Source organism: Phacochoerus africanus, chromosome 1 (genome assembly GCF_016906955.1).
Source record: "Phacochoerus africanus isolate WHEZ1 chromosome 1, ROS_Pafr_v1, whole genome shotgun sequence".
Lineage (NCBI taxonomy): Eukaryota > Metazoa > Chordata > Mammalia > Artiodactyla > Suidae > Phacochoerus > Phacochoerus africanus.
This window is the reverse complement of record NC_062544.1, coordinates 123,148,007-123,167,563: the sequence shown is the minus strand read 5'-3', so window position 1 is coordinate 123,167,563 and position 19,557 is coordinate 123,148,007.

Here is a 19,557-nt window from a genome sequence, read left to right as displayed (position 1 = left end):
CAGGATTTGCAAATAAATGTGTCTTCTCCCTCCCCTCACTCCTCTCCTCAGTCAATCAGCATCAGCTCTTGTCTCCTTAACATTTCTTCTCTTCCTCTGCATTGTGGAAACCTTTGTTCAGGACATAATTATCACATGGTGAGATTGCTATAGCCATCTCCTTATTTGTCACCCTGATTCTATCTTGGGCCTCTATAACTCATTCTCCACAGAAGTCTCCTGTGGCATAGTGGGTTATGGATCCCTCATTGTCACTGCAGTGCCTTGGGTGGCTGCTCTGGCACAGGTTGGATCCCTGGCCCTGGAACTTCTGCCTGCTGTAGGTGTGGCAAAAAAATCAAACCAAAAAACCAAAAAAAAATCCTCATTCTCCACAATGCAGACTGTGTTCCTTTATAAAAGCACAAATATGGTCTCATATCCTCCCTATCTAAAGCCCTCTGATGGCTCCCAGAAAACATCCTAAAGTCCTCAGCAGGCATCCAAGTCCATATCTCTCACCTTTCCCCACATGGTCTCCTGAATTTCACACTCCATGGAATTCTTCCTGTGCTCACCTATGTCTAGGCTCCTGAAGGAATTGTTTATTTATCACTTGCCACTTGTGATACCCTTCTAATATTCTGATTGGCAAGACCAGAACATTGGATATATATGCCTTTACTTGAACATGGGGGGTGGGGTGGGGTGGGGTCTATCTCACAAAATGTATATGGCCTATGAATGAAGAAAGGTACTTTTTTCCCAATGAAAAGGGTCAGGAAAACAGAGTATATTCCATCTTTCATCAACTGTCATGGGCATTCAATAGGCACTCAATAAATGACCTATTTTATTAAGGGTAATAAGCATGTAATAGATACCATGTAGGGTCCTTTATTTGAAAGTTTCCAACTACCAAAACTGATTTATAATTTTGATTAAACCTCTTCTTTTGAATAATTTTGAATAACCTCTTTAACCAGTAACTTGAATTTCACATCATATGTAGAGAAAGTGATCTAAGAAGAGGTTAGATGATTGAAAATCATTAAAATGTCTGTAAGGAAGAAATTTGAATTTTCTCTGCAACAGAACATCTTTGAAGCAGTGCATTATTCATATAGAATATTACAACTCAGGGAAAATTCTTAAAATTGCTCTATAGCTCAGATACAGGTAAGGCTCCTCTGCTTATCTGCTTAAGAATTTATCATTATGATGAGACAAATGTCATGAGTGAACTGGACCCAGAACTGTAAAATTCAGTCTGAGTTTTTTGCCTGAGTTCATCCTAACGCTACGTGGAGGTTATCTAAATGGATGTGGTCAAGGTGCCTTGTCATTTATCATTTAAAAATGCTCACCCATCTCTGGAAGTTCTTGACTTCATTGGCAAATCAAGTGAGAAGTAAAGCTCATTGAATCTATCTAACCATCCCACTTTTCTGCAGGATAAATTTAGGTTTGGGGCTTTAAATGTCCTGCAACAATCAGTTATGTGGATGAACCATGGACCATTACCTAAGTTTTATTATAAACTCTGCTGTCTCTGGATGTGCCCTGTGTTATTAGCTTTAGAAATGGTTGTGTTTTGGGGCCAATACAAAAAAAAAAAAATCCCTAAACTTTATTCTGACCTTGAATAATATAGATAGAGAATGAAAAATGTTTAGGGATAAGAAAAGACGAGCATAATGTCTGTGCTCAAATGAGGTGTTTTCAGTTAGTCAATATTCTCAGACCCTCGAGCATACCCTGAACGATAGCTTCCTCTGTGCTGAATTCTCGCTAAAGTAGCATTTGTTCAGCTTTCATGAATAATCAATTGTATTGGCTGGTAAATGAGACCAGCAATTGTTCCTAAAGTTATTGGCATCTCAGCCTAATCTTTTCCAGGCCAGTCTAAATTCTAGGTGTGAGTATCAATGGAATATTGAGAACTCAGGAGTATCAGAGCAGGCTGGAAAAATACAAGTGCTTTTTAGAGAATAACGGTTGACATTAAAAAGCTAAGTCATTATCTGTTTTTTCATGGTTTGTGTAAAGGAGTACTCTGATTATTATTGCCTTGTGATAAATTTCTCCAAATAGGGACATAGGGAAGAGCTTAGTTGGGCAGCTATTATTTGGGGTCTTTAATGTGATTACAGGTGTTGGTTGGGAGAAAGATATCTGGGCTGGACATCCAAGATGGCTCACTCACCCAGCTGCAGTTGCTGCTTACTATTGCCTGGGAGCTCAGCAAGTCTGTCTACCTGACTGCCTATACACAGCATCTCCAGCATGGTGGTCTTAGGGATAGTCCGATTTCTTTTTTTCTTTTTTTTATATATATAATGATTTTAGTTTTTTTCCATTATAGCTGGTTTACAGTGTTCTGTCAATTTTCCACTGTATAGCATGGTGACCCAATTACACATACATGTATACATTCTTTTACCTCACATTATCATGCTCTATCATAAGTGACCAGACATAGTTCCCAGTGCCACACAGCAGGAATAGTCAGATTTCTTACATGGCACTTGCCTTTCCCCAGAGTGAGCATCCTAAGAGAATAAAGCAGAAACGGCACGGCTTTTTCTGGCCTAGCCTCAGAATTATGCAGCATCACTTCCACAGCATTCTTGTGGGTACCACATCACTGAGACCCATCCAGATTCAGAGGGAGGGGACAAAGGTCCCATCTCTTAAGGGAAGAATGTCAAAAAAGTTGTATACAAAGGGTCTTTGGTGGGCATTTGGAAATATCTTCCTCTAGTTGCCCAAGGTAATTTCTGGGAGTATCCACTGTCCAGATACTTCAATATTCTTCATAATTCTGGGAGTTATGAAGACATGATTTTGGCTCAGTTTTCCTGATGGAAGCCCAGTATCAAATACCAATGCATTATTTCTCTTTTGAAGCTAAGCCAAGAATTTTATCCCAATTGCTATAGGGGGAGAAGATGAAGAACTGGGAAGCATTTGGATCTGACTCAAGAAATTGGGAAGTTAAATCTACCTGTAATGCAAAACCAATCTTACCTAGTGCTCTATAAATTCTCTACTGAGTTTGACAAGATTTTATTTTTAACCCACCAAATGAAAACCCCATTTAGACTACCTCGTTCTTGAATAGCTGCATATTAAAGATAAATATGCGGCCATGAATGATATGTTGTCTGCTTTGTAAAATCAAGAGAATACAAATTGTGCAGCCTTTTTTTTTTTTTTTTTTTAAATATAAGCAATTTCCTTCTATGGACCTTTAATACTAGCAAATCTGTAAAGGTCTATTGCTGACCTATATTATCCTATAGAAAAAATGAAATCTTTTCAAAGTCAACATTAAAATTCACATTATTCAGAGCTTTCTTTTTCATGGTTTATCTTAGAGCATGCCTGTGGGAGCTGTTTTGCTTCACGTACAATAGTATCGCTGCTGGCTTCAGCTCAGTTGGCCCTGTGGTGTTATCTGTTATACAGAAGAGTTTGCTAGTTCATTAATGAACTGATAAGGGTTCAACTACCTGCCCTCAATTTCATTTCTCTCCTGTGAGAGACAATCTTTCAGATATGATATAGTTTGTTAATGCTACTCTCCGTGTGATGGTAAGACATCTCTTTCTTCACAATTATAGTAGTGGACTATTGCTAACTCTAAGCAGACTAAATTTCAGAGTAGGCACATACAGTCTGTTTTAATGTCTGGCCTCCTAATGAACAATGGGTTATATATTTTGAGCAAGTGAATTAAACCATGTTGTTACATTTGTATCTATTGAAAGAAAATTATTCTCCTTGACTTAGTACAAGCGGAATTTAAGATAATCATGAAAATTGTTTAATACTGCTTTTGTTTTCTATTTCTCAGGCCAAAATATAGCTGGCAGATTTTTCCTAAAGTCCTTCTATTAATGTACTGCCTGGTACCATGTCGATTAAAAAGCAAAGCAAGAAAAAAATAGTCTTATTATTATTGTCTGTATGTTCCTATTTTTAAAATGACATGATATTTTAAAAATATAGTGATTTTTCTAATTGGAAGGGTAATACTTTAGACAAAAAGAAGTCAAGAATGTAAAATACCTATCTCACTGCCTTAAGATTATATGTTTATATTTTTAAATTAATTTCTCTACACGGAGGGGTCTAGAGACTGTCATACTGAGTGAAGTAAGTCAGACAGAAGAAGACAGATATCATATGACTTATATGCAGAATCAAATAAAAATGATGCAAAAGAACTTATTTATAAAACAAAAACAAACCCACAGATTCCAAAACCAATCTTAGGGTTACCATAGCTCAAACCATTGGGAGGAGGGAAGAATTGGAAGGTAGGAATAACACTACTGTGTTATTAGACACTACTGTATAAAATAAATGATTAATGAGAACCTACTGTACAGCACAGGAAAATCTACTTAATAGTTTGTAATAACTATATAGGAAAAAAGAATGGATATATTTATGTGTATGACGGATACACTTTGTTGCACACCTGAAACTAATACCACATTGTAAGTCAACAATACTGCAATAAAATTAAATTTATCTTGTATACCTATATATACATATATATACATACATACATATGTATATGTGCACACACATACACATGAATTCTATTTGAATCTGTTTCATGGATCAAAATTAAAAAGACAAAAATTTTCCTCCTTCAGAACCTCAGTTACCTAGTTCCTTTCCATGGAGGCCCCCAAAGTTCTCTGTTCTCTTTTCTTGAAGAGGTATCTTAAGTAGATTGAAATAACTTTATGTATATTTTTCCTTTCTCCCTCATGCAAATGGTAGCTTAATATTTGAATTGTCCTGTGACTTGTTTTTTTCACTTTATGATCTATCTTAGAAATATTTTCATATTAATATAAAAAGCATCCTGTTAAAAATGATGTATAGCCTTCAATATATAAATATGTATAAATGTAACACAGATATATAAATATATAAATAACCTCAAAATACCCTTAATTTATTTAATCAGTTCCCTATTTATGGTTATTTAAGGTGTTTCCAATGATCTGTTTTAATAATTCTACAATGAGTACTCTCGTGTATTAGTTTACAGATTCTGCTAGGCCAAAGCACCATAGACTGGGTGGCTTAAACAATAGAAACATGTCTCACAGTTCTGAGGCTAAAATTCTCAAAGTGAAGTGTTGGCAGCCTTGGTTCTTTCTGAGGGCTGTGAGGGAAGGATCTCATCCCAGGCTTCTCTCCTTGGCTTGTAGATGACCATCCTTCCCTGCGTTTCTGCACATCGTCTTCCCTCTGTGTGTGCCCCTGTGCTCAAATTTCCTCTTTTGATACCAGTCGTATTGGATTAGGACCCACATTAACGATCTCGTTTTGACTTGATTACCTTGCAAGAACCCTATCTCCAAATAAGGTCTTGTTCTGAGATACTGGGGTTTAGGGCTTTAATATATGAATTTTGAGGGGGTACAATTCAACCCATAATACCTATTGTATATGTCACTTGGCACATAATAAAGTGTGTTTTGTGACAAATTTCTAGAACTTGGATAGCTGAATCAGAGGTTATGTACACTTGTAATTTTTGTAGATATTGCCAAGTTATCCTCTATAAAAATTGCAACAATTCATAGCTCTCATGAAAAATACATGAGCATATCTTCCAAACTCGTATAATATATTATTGAACTCTGGGTGGGTATTTGGAACTCTAATAAATGAAGATTGTTCTTGATATAGTTTTAATTCATTTCTCATAAACATATGATCTTGAGTATTTTTCACATACTAAGTGTATTTTTTAAAAAATATGGAATACAATTGAAAATAACAATTTACTGTTCTTTTTTCTCTTAAGTGCTATACAATGGGTATATTTCCATATTATGCAATATTTTTCTATAGCAGGCTTTATATTATCCCATTATATATCTATATCAAAACATTGATTTTTTTTTTCTTTTTTGGCTGCACCCACGTCATATGGCCAGGGATTGAATCCCAGCTGGAGTTGCTATGCACCTCCACAGCTGCAGCAATGCTGGGCCCTTAACCCACTGCACTGGGCCAGGGATCAAATGGGCACCTCCACAGAGACAAGCTGGATCATTAACCCACTGTGCCACAGTGGGAACTCCCAAAACTTAATTAATTCCCTATTGTACATTTATGTTGTTTCCAACATTTTCACTTCAAAATAATGCTAAGAAAATTGCAGAGATAAATATTCCAGCACAGCAGGGATAGAAATTAACTCTTACTTTTTTGCAGATAGAATTTTAAGGCTGAATTAATAATTTAATGGAGTTGTATCAATGCCCATCTTTTAACTCTATTTCCCTTCCAAAATGTGTTTGCCTGTGATTTTTAAGAAAGTTAATTTTCAGTAATTGAGGTTGTACTTAGATTTTTCTCTTTTTTTGCATTTACATCTCAATTTTCCTGTAGTAAAATTCATTTGCCTTTGAAATTAGCTGTGCCATACACTACACCATATAGTGAGTATAAGTGGGTGGTATTACTTTGACAGAGCAGCAGGCCTCATACATTCGCACATTTGGAGTCTGGTATCTCTCAGTTTGTAGCTTATATACATCTCTAGGGCTAGGCAGAATAATAGCAAACAATACTTACTGAGGGCTTGAAATGTATTAATCATTAATCTTTTCAACAAAGACAGGAGAACTAATGGGAGGACACTATAACAGACAGCTACTGCTACAATAACACTGTATAACAAACTATCCCAAATCTCAGTGCCTTATAACAGCAATAATTTAATTTGATTTTGCCCAGGGATTGACATTTGGCTAAAGTTCTACTGTTCTAGGCTAGTATCAGCTGGACCTTTGTTCTAATCCACCTGTTGCATCCAGATGTATTCCATATTTCTCATTCCTGTTTGAAGCAACAGTTACATGTAGAATGTAGCTTTCATGATGAATAACAAGAATGTAAGAAGCAAGCCAACCCATGTAAACACATTTATGGTCTCTATTAACATTTCACTGGCCAAAGCAAGTATGCCAAAAGCCAAGTGTGAGATCAACAAGGCAGAGAAGTATTTTCACTTACAATTACATGGTTAATTCTGTCACAGGAGAGTGAAGAATTTGAACCAATAATTTAATGTACCATAGATACCTTTGAAGAATGGATAGGTAAGTGACAAATTTCAGGTTTCATACAGAGACCAGTTTCACTGCTTTTTAATTAATATTGTGTCCAAAATAATTGCTTTTTCATTATTATTGTGTTCAAAATCCTACAGGGCTAAAAGTCTCACAAAAGATCTTTTTAACTTGAGACATATTTAATTTTACATATTGGTTAGGACCTAAAGAAGATCCAAACTTCTGAAAGAATAATCATGCTCATACACTGGTTATAATGTACTGGGAAAGAAAATAGGCATTAAATAATACCATAGCACAGTGCAAGATGGTAAGTGTCCTTCAAATACCAGCTGCAAGTAAAATGGTATAGGGATTTACTGTGCAATAATTGGGTTTTCTTGGTTTGATATTCCAGTTATTAAGGATTTTTTTTTTGTACTGAAAAATATAGATGAAACTACCTAATAGCTAAATTGGGAAAATTTTTTATTTCCCAGAAATACTGATGTACTTTTTATTATGCATATTTTAGAAGGAGACTATAGGATTCCACAGTTTTAGAAAAACAGACTAATGTGTTTCTTAAGCCTTCTGTCTTTCAACAAATTGAACAGTCTGGAGTGTCAAATTAAAAATGTGAAAGGAAAAATTCTGCTACTATGAAGAATCATAGCAATAAAAATATAAAACAAGGAGACACATTGTTGATAAATTTAAAAATCCCTTTAGTCTTTGAATTAAGAAAATGTGAAGTTAGAGAAACAAATGCAGAAATATAGGTCTCTAGAAATAATTTGTTTTGGGTCACTTCTTTTAGAAATTATAGAAGATCATTCACCTGTGAATGTATGAAATCGTTGCTAATTATAAGTCTTGATTTGAAAAAAATTAGAGCAGTTTGAGAAAAGCATATTCTAACAATCATCTCAACTTTTATTGTGTTATTTTGACCTAAATTAACTGAAGGATTATTTTGATGGTGAAAAAAAAAGTCTAGTGAAGTTAAGATTAAGTACATTTCCACATAGATGATTTCAGAAATTGAGATAGATTTCTATAGAAACATTATTTTACCTTTAATTATATAGATGTTTGAATTAATTTTTCTAAACTATTTGCTGAGCGTTGTATAGCCTATGTGAAAGTGAAAGAGGATGAAATTGGTAAACAATGGTACTGGTAAATTCATTATAATGTAAAAGAGTTTTTCTTCTTCCAAGAGGAAGATTTAAGAGAGCAGCTAAGTGAAACAGTTTCCACATCTGTTTGATATGTTCTAATGTGTTAATAAGAATACAAAAATAGGAGTCCCCATTGTGGCTCAGTGGAAATGAATCCATCTAGTATCCATGAGGATGTGGGATCGATCCCTGGCCTTGCTCAGTGGGTTAAGGATCTGGCGTTGTCATGAGCTGTGGTATAGGTTGCAGATGCAACTCGGATCCAGCATTGCTGTGCATTGGACACAGCTGCGGCTCCAATTTGACCCTTAGCCTGGGAATGTCCATATGCTACAGATGTAGCCTTAAAAGAAAAAAAAAATTACAAAAAATAACTGGGTGAAGACAATAATATAAGGCTCTTGATTACCATGTTATTGGAAGATCGTGAATTACCTTTTCTGATAAGATACATGTTTAACTTCAAGGTCTGCAAGGATGTATTGGGTTATTTCCATCAGGTGGAAATTTTGAAACATGAATCTTTTGTGTGATACAAAAAGACCATAAAATTGAAGTTCCCGTTGTGGCTCAGCAGTAATGAACTGGACTAGTATCCCTGAGGACTCTGATTTGATCCCTGCCTTGCTCAGTGGGTTAACGATCTGGAGTTGCTGTGAGTTGTGGTGTAGGTGGCAGATGCAGCTCAGATCCTGTATTGTTGTGGCTGTGGTGTAGGCTGTCAGCTGAAGCTCCGATTTGGCCCCTTAGTCTGGGAACCTCTCTATGCTGTAGGTGCAGCCCTAAAAAGAAAAAAAAAAGCATAAAATATAGTCTTCCAAGATATTTTTGTTTTCTTTTATGGTCACACACACAGCATATGAAAGTTCGAGGGCCAGGGATGGAATCCAAGCCACAGCTATAGCCAGACCATACCTCCACAGCTGTGGTTGGATTCTTAACCCACTGCACCATATGGGAACTCCCAAGATATGGTTTTGAGTTCCAACTTTGCCATTTACTAATGTGTTACTGAACTTCTCTGAGACTTAATGTTCTCCTCTATAAAATGGGGATAAAGATATTAATTGCAGAGGCGGGGATGTTTGAAATGAAATAATTTTATAATATAAAAATATAATAATATATAACATAAATATAATGTAGTTTATAATGCATAATTATATATTATATATGAATATAATATAGTCACCTCACACATATTGATAGTCAATAAACCTGATTTTGAAAGTCACATACAGACATGTCTGCATATTTTATTTTTTGGAAGTGAATAATCAAGTCCAACCCATACTCAAAGAAGGAATATCAAAAATGATATGGACATGTTTAAAAACACAACAGTCTGTGGAAAGTGTAATTTGATTCTGTGGGCTTGTTTTTTTTATTAGTTTACTGTTATTTTGACATGTGACTAATATGTAAATTGAGACAGAGTTTAAAGGGCAATGAGAGATTAGTGGAGTTTATAAGAATTACTTCTTAGATAGTAGGAAAGTAAGAAGAGGGTAAGGATTAGGGACTCAATTTGTTAGAACAACTAAGCATTCATTCTCTAAGATTAGAGAATCAGTAAGTTATTTATTCACTGACAAATAATAAATCAACTTTAATATAATACAAGGTGTTCCTTCATTTTTTAGTTTAAAAATTAAACTAAGCACAAATGAACATCTCCTTAGAAAAGAAAATCATGGACCTGGAGAAGAGACTTGTGGCTGCCTGATGGGAGGGGGAGGGAGTGGGAGGGATCGGGAGCTTGGGCTTATCGGACACAACTTAGAATAGATTTACAAGGAGATCCTGCTGAATAGCATTGAGAACTTTGTCTAGATACTCATGTTGCAACAGAAGAAAGGCTGGGGGAAAAATGTAATTGTAATGTATACATGTAAGGATAACCTGACCCCCTTGCTGTACAGTGGGGAAAAAAAAAAAAGATATGTTTAAAAATAGTAATATAATAAAATCCACAGAGAAGACACTTTAAAAAAAAATTAAACTAAAAACAATTAAATGAGGACTGTTATATGGAAAAAAGATTTAGACCATCACATCCAGAAGAACTATTTGAGATTACCTGTCACACATAGGGTGTTTCTGTGAAGTTATGTTGAGACTTCTCTAAGGTGGGGGGGGGGAATCTGTAGTTTAAATATCTCAAAGAAATATTAATCAAATATTGGTGTGCTAATTGAGAGTATTTGGATTATCTGCAATATTTTTCCATTTGGTCCTAGATATTACAGTTTAGAGTATGCACAGAGTTCTTTGCTTGTTTGAAATGTGTTCTAGAATTATTACCAGGAGATTACTTTCCATGGTTATGTGTAAATTAAGGGGGCTGGAGTGGAGAGGAGTAGGTGCATTGTTGCACAATAGGAAGCCAGCCTTTTGGATGTGCACTTGTCTCATTCTGTTTTCCATCAGTTACAATTGGTGGGTAAAGGTAGTGATGTGTGTAAGATCTAAGTTGCAAAATTTTTTGGCATCAAGAAACAACATTCCATAAGCATACTAGAGAAATAAACACTAGGGATAAAAAAAGGTTCAGTTGTATGACCTTGAAGAAGGATGTAATTTCAATCTTTTTTTTCCCTCATTTTGACTTGAGTGTGAAACATAAGAGAAAGAGAGAGAGAGGAAGAGAGGGAGAGGGAGAGAGGTTACAAAGAAATGGGAAAAAAGTAGGTGGACTAAGACTGCTAAGAAAGAAACTGTAGTCTCCATCCTACACTGGTAAGGCTGACTTCAGCCTATTGACTTTTCCTACAACTGTCTTCATCTGCAGGCAGGGGAATACTGCCTGGGACTTTTGATAGTGGGCCTGTTAGCTGCAAATGTAGTACATAAAGACATCCACTGGGGGGTAAGATCTATTTTTGTGGTGGTAAAGCATTTGCATTGGTGTGTCCTAATTGTGTTTACAGTAAAATTGAAGACTATTACCAGAGCGGGAAATCAGCTGAACAATCATAAATAATTGGTCAAATGAGTGGCAGAGCTGCCCAGTCAACAACATCATTTTTTTGGTCAATGGTGTTTAGGGAGTGCCCACTGGGCACTTGGCATAAATGAAGCAAAGGCCATGATTCTGAGAGAATTACCAGGACTAATTTCCATAGGGCTCCATTGTGTTTGCACTGGGAGTGCCTGATTCCTTTCTGCCAACGTTACTGCAAAAATAGTTTCCACACTCCTGGCCCCACTTCGGCCCCTGCTTCCTTCTGCTCTCCTCCTCTGGGAGGCTTAATCCGCCCCTGCTAGTTAAACTTCAGTGTATGGGATTAGTTCTGAACTTTGTTGTTGGGAATGGGAGGAACTCAAGGTCACTGCTGGGGTGTCTCAATCTCTGTGCATTGACCTTGAGCCTTTCAGAGCACATGAACCACTGCGTGATACTGTCTTTACCTTTGATGTGCTGGGGAGACTTCAGTGCAAACCAGAGCCTCCAACCTAGTAGTCATCCTCTATGACCCTCTTTCTTTCACACCCCATATTGAGTCCATTGATAAGTCCTGTTGCCCCTACCTTCCAAACAGATTCCAAATCTGCTACTTCTTCTCATCTCCAGGGTTACTCTCCCATCTTTTGCTTTGACTATGAGATTCACCTCTACTTTCACTCTTACCCTCTCAAATAGTGGATGGAATGAGCTTTTGTTTGTTTTTGTTTTAATTTCTTATTGGTAGCCTCTGACTCCCAACTATAGAACTTTTATATTCTGTTCACATGTGTTTATTGCTGTGCTGTGATTGAGCCAAGCATATTCGACCTCAGTTAGTTCCCTCTGCCTAGATTGCTATTTTCTTAGCTCTTGCATGGCTGGTCCATCTGACTATTGTTCTCTGTTCACATGTCATCTCCTCAGAAAATCCTTTTTTTAACCACACTATGTACATAATAATATTTACAAGCTCTCATTTTCTATACCTTTACTCTGTTTTAATTTTTTCATGACATTCATTACTACCCAATGGTGTATTATGTATTCATTTATTGTCTGTCTTCCCTGCTAGAATATAATAACCATAAGAACAAGGGCTCAGTTTTGTTCCCCACTGTATTCCTAGAACTTAGCATAGTGCCTGGTACCTTGTGGACACTCAAAAATATCAGTTGAAATTATGAGTGAACAAATAATAACTACTATAAAGTTGCTATGTCATTCACAAGCTGATTGTTTCAGATTGTATTTTCCAAAAATGACCACAACAGTCTTCCACCCCTTATGACTTTTTTACACTGTAAATTTGATACTTCCACTGAGGATGGACTTATTGAATTTGGGCAGATTTGTGACTGCAGTGGAAGTGATGCTATTTGACGTCTGATGTTAGGTCATAAAAAGATGAAGCTTCCACCTGGTTCTCTGGATTTCTCTCACTTGGAACTCAGCTATGTTACAGTTACGAAGCCCAAGCAGCCACATGGAGGTGTTCTGGCTAATAACCTCAGCTGAGGTTCCAGCAGGGAATCATCAGCTGTCAGACATGTGAGTTAGGAAACCCTAGAGATGGCTACTGCCCTCAGCCATGGAGTCACCCTCAATATTCTTCCCAGATGGGGCTACTGACTTTGTGGAACAGAGGCAAGCTATCCTGGCTGTGCCCTTCATGAATTCCTGTGAAACAGAAACCATGAGAGGGAGTTCTCTTGTGGCACAGTATGTTAAAGATCCAGCATTGTCACTGCAGCAGTTTGGGTCGCTGCTGTGGGAGGTTCAGTCCCTGGGCCAGGAACTTCCATATGCCACAGGCATGGCCAAAATTGTGCCCAAACCAGAAACCATGAGAGATGATTAATGGATGGTCTATGTCACATTTTTTTTTGTTTTATTACACAAAAATATACTGCTAGAAAAATAAATGAATAACTATCCTCTTTTCACCTTCCCTTTTGAGGTGTGCATAAGATAACAAAAACTGGAGCAGCCAATCTTGGACTCAGAGGTGGGGGTACCACTTCATTATGTAAAATGACATGGTAACAGGAGCCTAGGTCACTGATGCCACAGAGTTTCCATATACATTGTGAGGGGAATAAATATAATTCTGTCTTGTTTAATTAAGCCTTTTTTTATATTCGTGTCCTTATTACTCATGGCAACAGTTGGAACCTATATCGTATCTCATGCAATAACCACCACCACCACCATTTTATTAAGGTGTTCTGGGCACTGTACTGTACATATGTTATTTCATTTAATCCTCAATACATCTGTATGTAGGTGGATCATCTCTTTACTCCCATTTGCAAAAGAGTAAGCTGAGCTCAGATAAAGTAACTTAGCCATGGTTTCATGGCTAGAAATAGCAGTGTTTGGATTTGAAGGAAAATCAAAGGGGCTTCAGAGCCTGAGATCTTTTAGTTCACTCTTCTGCCTCACATGAATTCAGCTCAAGATTTCTTTCGGGGGGAGTGGGAAGTAAGCCTGTAAAGAGAAGAGGCAAAGGAATAAATTGTCTGCAATAACTGCTTTGGCAGCAGAAAAGGCAGCTCATAGGTGCTAGCTAAGAGGAACCATTTTTTTTTTTCTTAGCTATGGCTGTATATATGAATAACCATGTCTTCTTCAAACTAGAACAACAAAATATACACATGTACACATAATCTACCTCGGTAGAAATATCTCTGCCTTTCTTTATCACATTCTGTTGTTGGTGTTTTGCATATATGCAAATGCTTGTGACTATATATTTAGTCACACTGTGCATACACGATATTCCTGCACACCTTCTATCATGGTGTTGCCCACTGCATCTTGGGATGCTGCAACTCAGTAGTTACTTATAATTCAAAATCTAAAAAGAATTCAACAAAAAAACTCTTACAGTGCTTGTTTTAGGTGATAAGGTACTAATGAAGTAACATGAACTCTTTTTGAGAAAAGAAGTTCAAAGAATTCTGTTCATGTCTAAGAGATATTACAAACCTGTGTTGTTGGGAGAGAGTCATATAATCTTAATTAGAACTCACACAATCTTAAGGAATAGGAACTACTGTCTATTGCAGATTAGGAAGAAAAGGCATAGAGAGGTTAAATGTTTTTCTAAAGGTCACCCAGGCAGGAGTCCTTCTGTTTAACTGCAACAGAAGGATGAAAAATATTCTGTTATTTGCTTTTCCGTATGAAAGAATTTGTTGTATAAACGAATGAATTCATATTTTATTTACTGACTTGCTAGAGGAAAACACTGGAGATGATATCTTAATTAGAGTTAAGATATAAGGTCAAAGATATTCTTGCTATTTCTTTTTAAAAGAGGTAAAAGTTGCCTGATTATGATTTAGTTAAATGAAATGTACAAGGATAATGCTAACTATCTTCCAATATTTGAAAGTTGCAAATTATACGGAAGTAGTACAAGGAATATCAAAGTGAATTATGAAATGATATAAAATAAAGAAAAAGAAGCCATGCTCTGGAAGGGAAATTTGCTGTACCTAATTAGGTAGTCTTTGAAGCAAGAGCTATAAGAGTTGGGTGGTTGAGGGGATGTCAAATCGAACTAGACTTCGGTGAAAGAGAGAGACGCAAGATCCAATCCCTCCTCAGATGGGCAGTGAATTAACTCCTTGGCCTTCCTGCCTCTTTTTTCTCAGCCTTTGTGGTTTTATCCAGAGATATAAATGCTTCTTGGAAACTCTTGCCTACATTGAGCTAGAATAGAGATTTTCATATTTCAGTTTTTAATAAAGTGATCTCTGACAAGCTCCCCAGTTTTTTCTGATTTCATTATCATCAGGGATACAGTGTACTCACAAATTCACAAATTCTTTCTGTTTTTCATTGAGTTTTGGGTTGAAAATAGTCTGAGTTAGTTTTGTAAAATCTGGGGTGTGTGTGTGTGTGAGTGTGTGTGTGTGTGTGTGTGTGTGTGTGTGTGTGTGTGTGTGAGTGTGTGTGTGTGTTTATGGAATTATTTCAGTACCAACCTAGAGACTGGATTGTCTGTATACTCAAGTTTAATGGACTGATTCCCCTTATTACATCTTCTGTCTTTTACTTAGTTCAGGCTGCTGTAACAATGTATCATCAAATGGGTGGTTTATAGATAGAAAATTATTTCACACAGTTCTGGAGGGCCAGAGATAAGTCTGAGATCAGGGTGCAAGCATGGCTGGGGTCTATAAGGTTTTCTCCCAGCTTGCAAATTTCTAACTTCTCCTTGTATCCTCACATGATGGAAAGAGAGGGCTAAAGAGGTCTCTGGAGTCCCTTTTATAAGGGCACTAATCCCATTTACAAGAGTTCCACCCTCATGTCCTAATTACCTTCCAAAGGCCCAACTTCCTGATAACATTGTGTTGGGACTTAAGATTTCAACATATGAATTTTGGAGGGACTCAGACATTCAGTCCATTGTATTCTATTTCTCCTTTTTTCTGTCGTGTCCAAGCATTAATGCAACAAATCAGTTGTTCATAGAACAGTAAAGAATGATGCAAATACAGTGCAGAAGACAGACTTTTCTTAGACTAACTGTTATATTATAACACATAAAATACCCTATAAAAATTTGAATTTCACCAACTCTGGGCTTTAAATCAAGGTCAACAAGAGTCCAAAGTAAAAATGAAACCTGGCAGAAAATTGCTAGCTACAAATTACCTAAGGTATTGAAATGAATTTGGAGAAACATATCTTGCTAAACCTTTCTATAGTTAAAAAATTTTAGGTCTGCACTTTCCCAAAGTTTGTTATATAAGAAAAAAATGTTACAGGTTTAGAACTCTACAATTTGGAGTCATTTTGGATTTATGGACATTTAGAGCACATATGATTACTAAAGGACACTTACAAGCAATACAAGTCCTTAAAGCAGCATCAAGAACTAAAGTCATTTCATTACCACATTTTATTTCAAACAAATCTTTATCCTGAAATAGTTTCTTAGGATCCCTACCAGGGGGGTGTCTAAACTACTTTGCCAGCTTCTCCAGTCTTCTTTCTGTCTCTTCAGATTGCAACATATTTATTGAACACAGACTGTGTGCCGCCTACAACAAGAAGCCTTAAATATTGATGTCTCCTGCCCTCAAGGACTATCCAGCTCTTTAAATCAGCACATTAATCAAAACCAGTCATATTAGTTATCTGCTGCTCTGTAAAAAATTACCTCAAAACAACAAACATTATTATCTCACAGTTTTTGTGGGTCAGGAATGTGGGCAGAGCTTAGTGGGGGTGGTTTTATTCAGAGTTTCCCATGAGATTACCCTCAAGTTAGGGCTGCAGGCACCTGAAGGCTTGCATGGGGCTTAGAATCTACTTCTAATCTCTTTCACGTGGTCATTGCCGGACTTCAGTTCTTTGTTGGTTGGGTGCCTCAGTTCCTCAACATGTGGACCTCTTCATAGCTGTATGAGTGCCCCGACAGCTGGCTTTTCCTAGAGTGAGTGCTCCTCTCTGAAGTGGTATGCTCACTTCTACAGTATTATACATGAAGTAGAAGACTGACCAACCTGTACATGAGGAAGGGAAGTACTCCAGGGTGTGAATACCAGGAGGTAGTGATTATTGGGGGCCCCATGAGTGGCTAGTTCCCAAACACATTTTTCTGAATATTTTTTGTCTTGAATAGTACCATTGGCGTCCTCCAGTTTTTCAGTGTATAAGCTTTAGATGGGGATGTTCTTTCTTATTCACTAACACTACTCTATCAATCCTATCAATCACCAAGTTGCAGAATCTACTATCTTAATATCTTTTGCATTTTTCATCTCTCTTGTTATTGCTTTAATTCTGAAACTTAGCATCCGTTTCAAAGCCATTTCCAGTGACTATCTCTTGTTTTATTTCTCTTTTAAGTAGATTGAGTCATATGGAATTGCCATTGGAGGTGGGGGCATCAATTTCTGCAGTGTTTCAGTCAATCTGAGCTGCCATAACAAAAATACCATAGACTATTAAGTGGCTTAAATGGCAGAGATTTATTTTCTCCCAATTCTGAAGGATAGAAGTCTATGATCAGGGTGCTAGATTGGTTGGCTTCTGGTGAGGATTTCTCCCTGTCTTGTAGATGGTCAGCATCTCACTGTGCTCATATGACCTCTTCTTTGGGAACAGGCAGAAAGAGAGATATCGAGGGAGAGAGAGATTGTATCGTGGTGTCTCTTCCTCTTTTTATAAGGGCACTAATACCGTCATCAGGGCCCCACCTTCATGCCCTCATCTAAACATAATTATCTCTCCAATATCATCACTTTTGGTCATTAGGACCTCAATGTATGATTTTGGGGATGGGGGACATTTCAGTCCATAGCAGGCAGTTTCAAATGATTCAACCTAATACTTATTTGCAAGAGTAATACATTTTCATGATAGTAAATCAAAGATATAAAATGATAGAAAGATGAAACTAAAAATCATTAATAATTCCACCACCTGGGGATAAGTAGAAATTGCTTTTTTTTTTTTTGTCTTTTTGCCATTTCTTGGGCTGCTCCTGCTGCTTATGGAGGTTCCCAGGCTAGGGGTTGAATTGGAGCTGTAACTGCCAGCCTATGCCAGAGCCACAGCAATGCAGGATCCGAGCCGCGTCTGCAACCTACACCACAGCTCATGGCAATGCCGGATCGTTAACCCACTGAGCAAGGGCAGGGATCGAACCTGCAACCTCATGGTTCCTAGTTGGATTCGTTAACCACTGCACCATGACGAGAACTCCAGAAATTACATTTTTATGTGCTTCTAAGTTTTTAAATGTATATAGCTTTCTGAAGACTGGGCTTATACCATATATTTATTTTTGTGCTCTGAATTTTCATTTAGCATCACTCCTTGAGTAATTATCCATGACTATAAGCATTTTTAGAAACATTTTAAATGACAGTGATATATTTCATTTATTTTACCATTACCTTTTTGCTGAACATTAAAATAGGTTATAATTTTTTTAGAAATAAGGCTGTGGGAAGAAATATCACTGAGCACATACTTTTGTCTCTACCTCTAATCTCTTACTGCTGATTCCTAGAAATACCATGAGTGGATCAAAGGGAATGACCTTTTAATACAAAAAAAGTTTTAAAATCTCTTACTTGATATACTTGTTATAAATAGCTTTGGGGAAATTTACCCATTTAGTATGCCACTGGGGTGAGTATTATCATTATTTAGTAATTTTATAGGTCAAAAATTGTCAAATTGTTAACAGTGACCTCCTCACTGATCTCCTTACTGGAGTCATAATTTGTTTAAGCTGCCACAGGGCTGCAAGAAAGATTTTCTCTAAAATTTAAACTTGATCATATCATTTGCCTACTAAAGCCAACCATTGGTTCCCCATCCCTTAGCCGGTCAAGGCCTTTTTTATCAGGCCTTTCATAATATGTCTTTTGCCTACATCTTCATCTTCAGTCTCATTTTTAACCTCTCACTGATACCCTCCTCTCCAGGAATATTAAATCATTTATAGACCTCTAAAATGCCTTGTTTGACACTGCTTTTTCTTTCCATGTGCTGCTCTCTCTGCCTTTTTGTTGTTGTTTGTTTTTTGTTTTGTTTTGTTTTATCTTTTTAGTGCTACACCCATGGCATATGGAATTTCCCAGGCTAGGGGTTGAATCGGAGTTGTGGCTGCTGGCCTACTCCACAGCACAGCACCACAGCACCACAGCACCACACAATCTGAGCCATGTCTGCAACCTACACTGCAGACCACAGCAATGCCGGTTCCTTAACCCACTGAATGAGGCCAGGGATGGAATCCATGGCCTCATGGATACTAGTGGTGTTCCTTACCACTGAGCCACAATAGGAACTCCCACTCTCTCTGCTTGAATGCCTTTCTCCTTTTGGTTTGCAGCACTCAAAAAACCTTTTCAGAAAGAAGGCAGGGGATGTATGAGGTGTTCCATTCTTGAAAATGGGAGCACTTCTGTGATCAGCACTTTATTGATCTTTCTATCATTGTCCCCATGGAGATGTTTCAACCCACATGGCAACTACAATTCTGTACTCCCTAAAACTCCCTTACATCATGATCTGCCTTCTGACACTAATTTCTAAGTAGCTTTCATACAATTTTTGTCAAACATCCCTGACTGCAGTGGTGTTTACACTGCCTTTCACAGTGCCAAAGGATATCTTTTAGTCCCTATTTGCCTGATTCTGTCTTCTAAACATTTCTTGAAGGTACCCTGAACTTCTATAAAACTTGCAATTTAGCATGGTGCTGTCACTTTGTTTGTTAGGTATTGTTAGCACTGCATGTCAAAAATGCTTTTGAGGACACAAAATAAATCTCCAGTGCTCAAAATAATGACAAAGAGAGAAGCAAAATCATATTTAT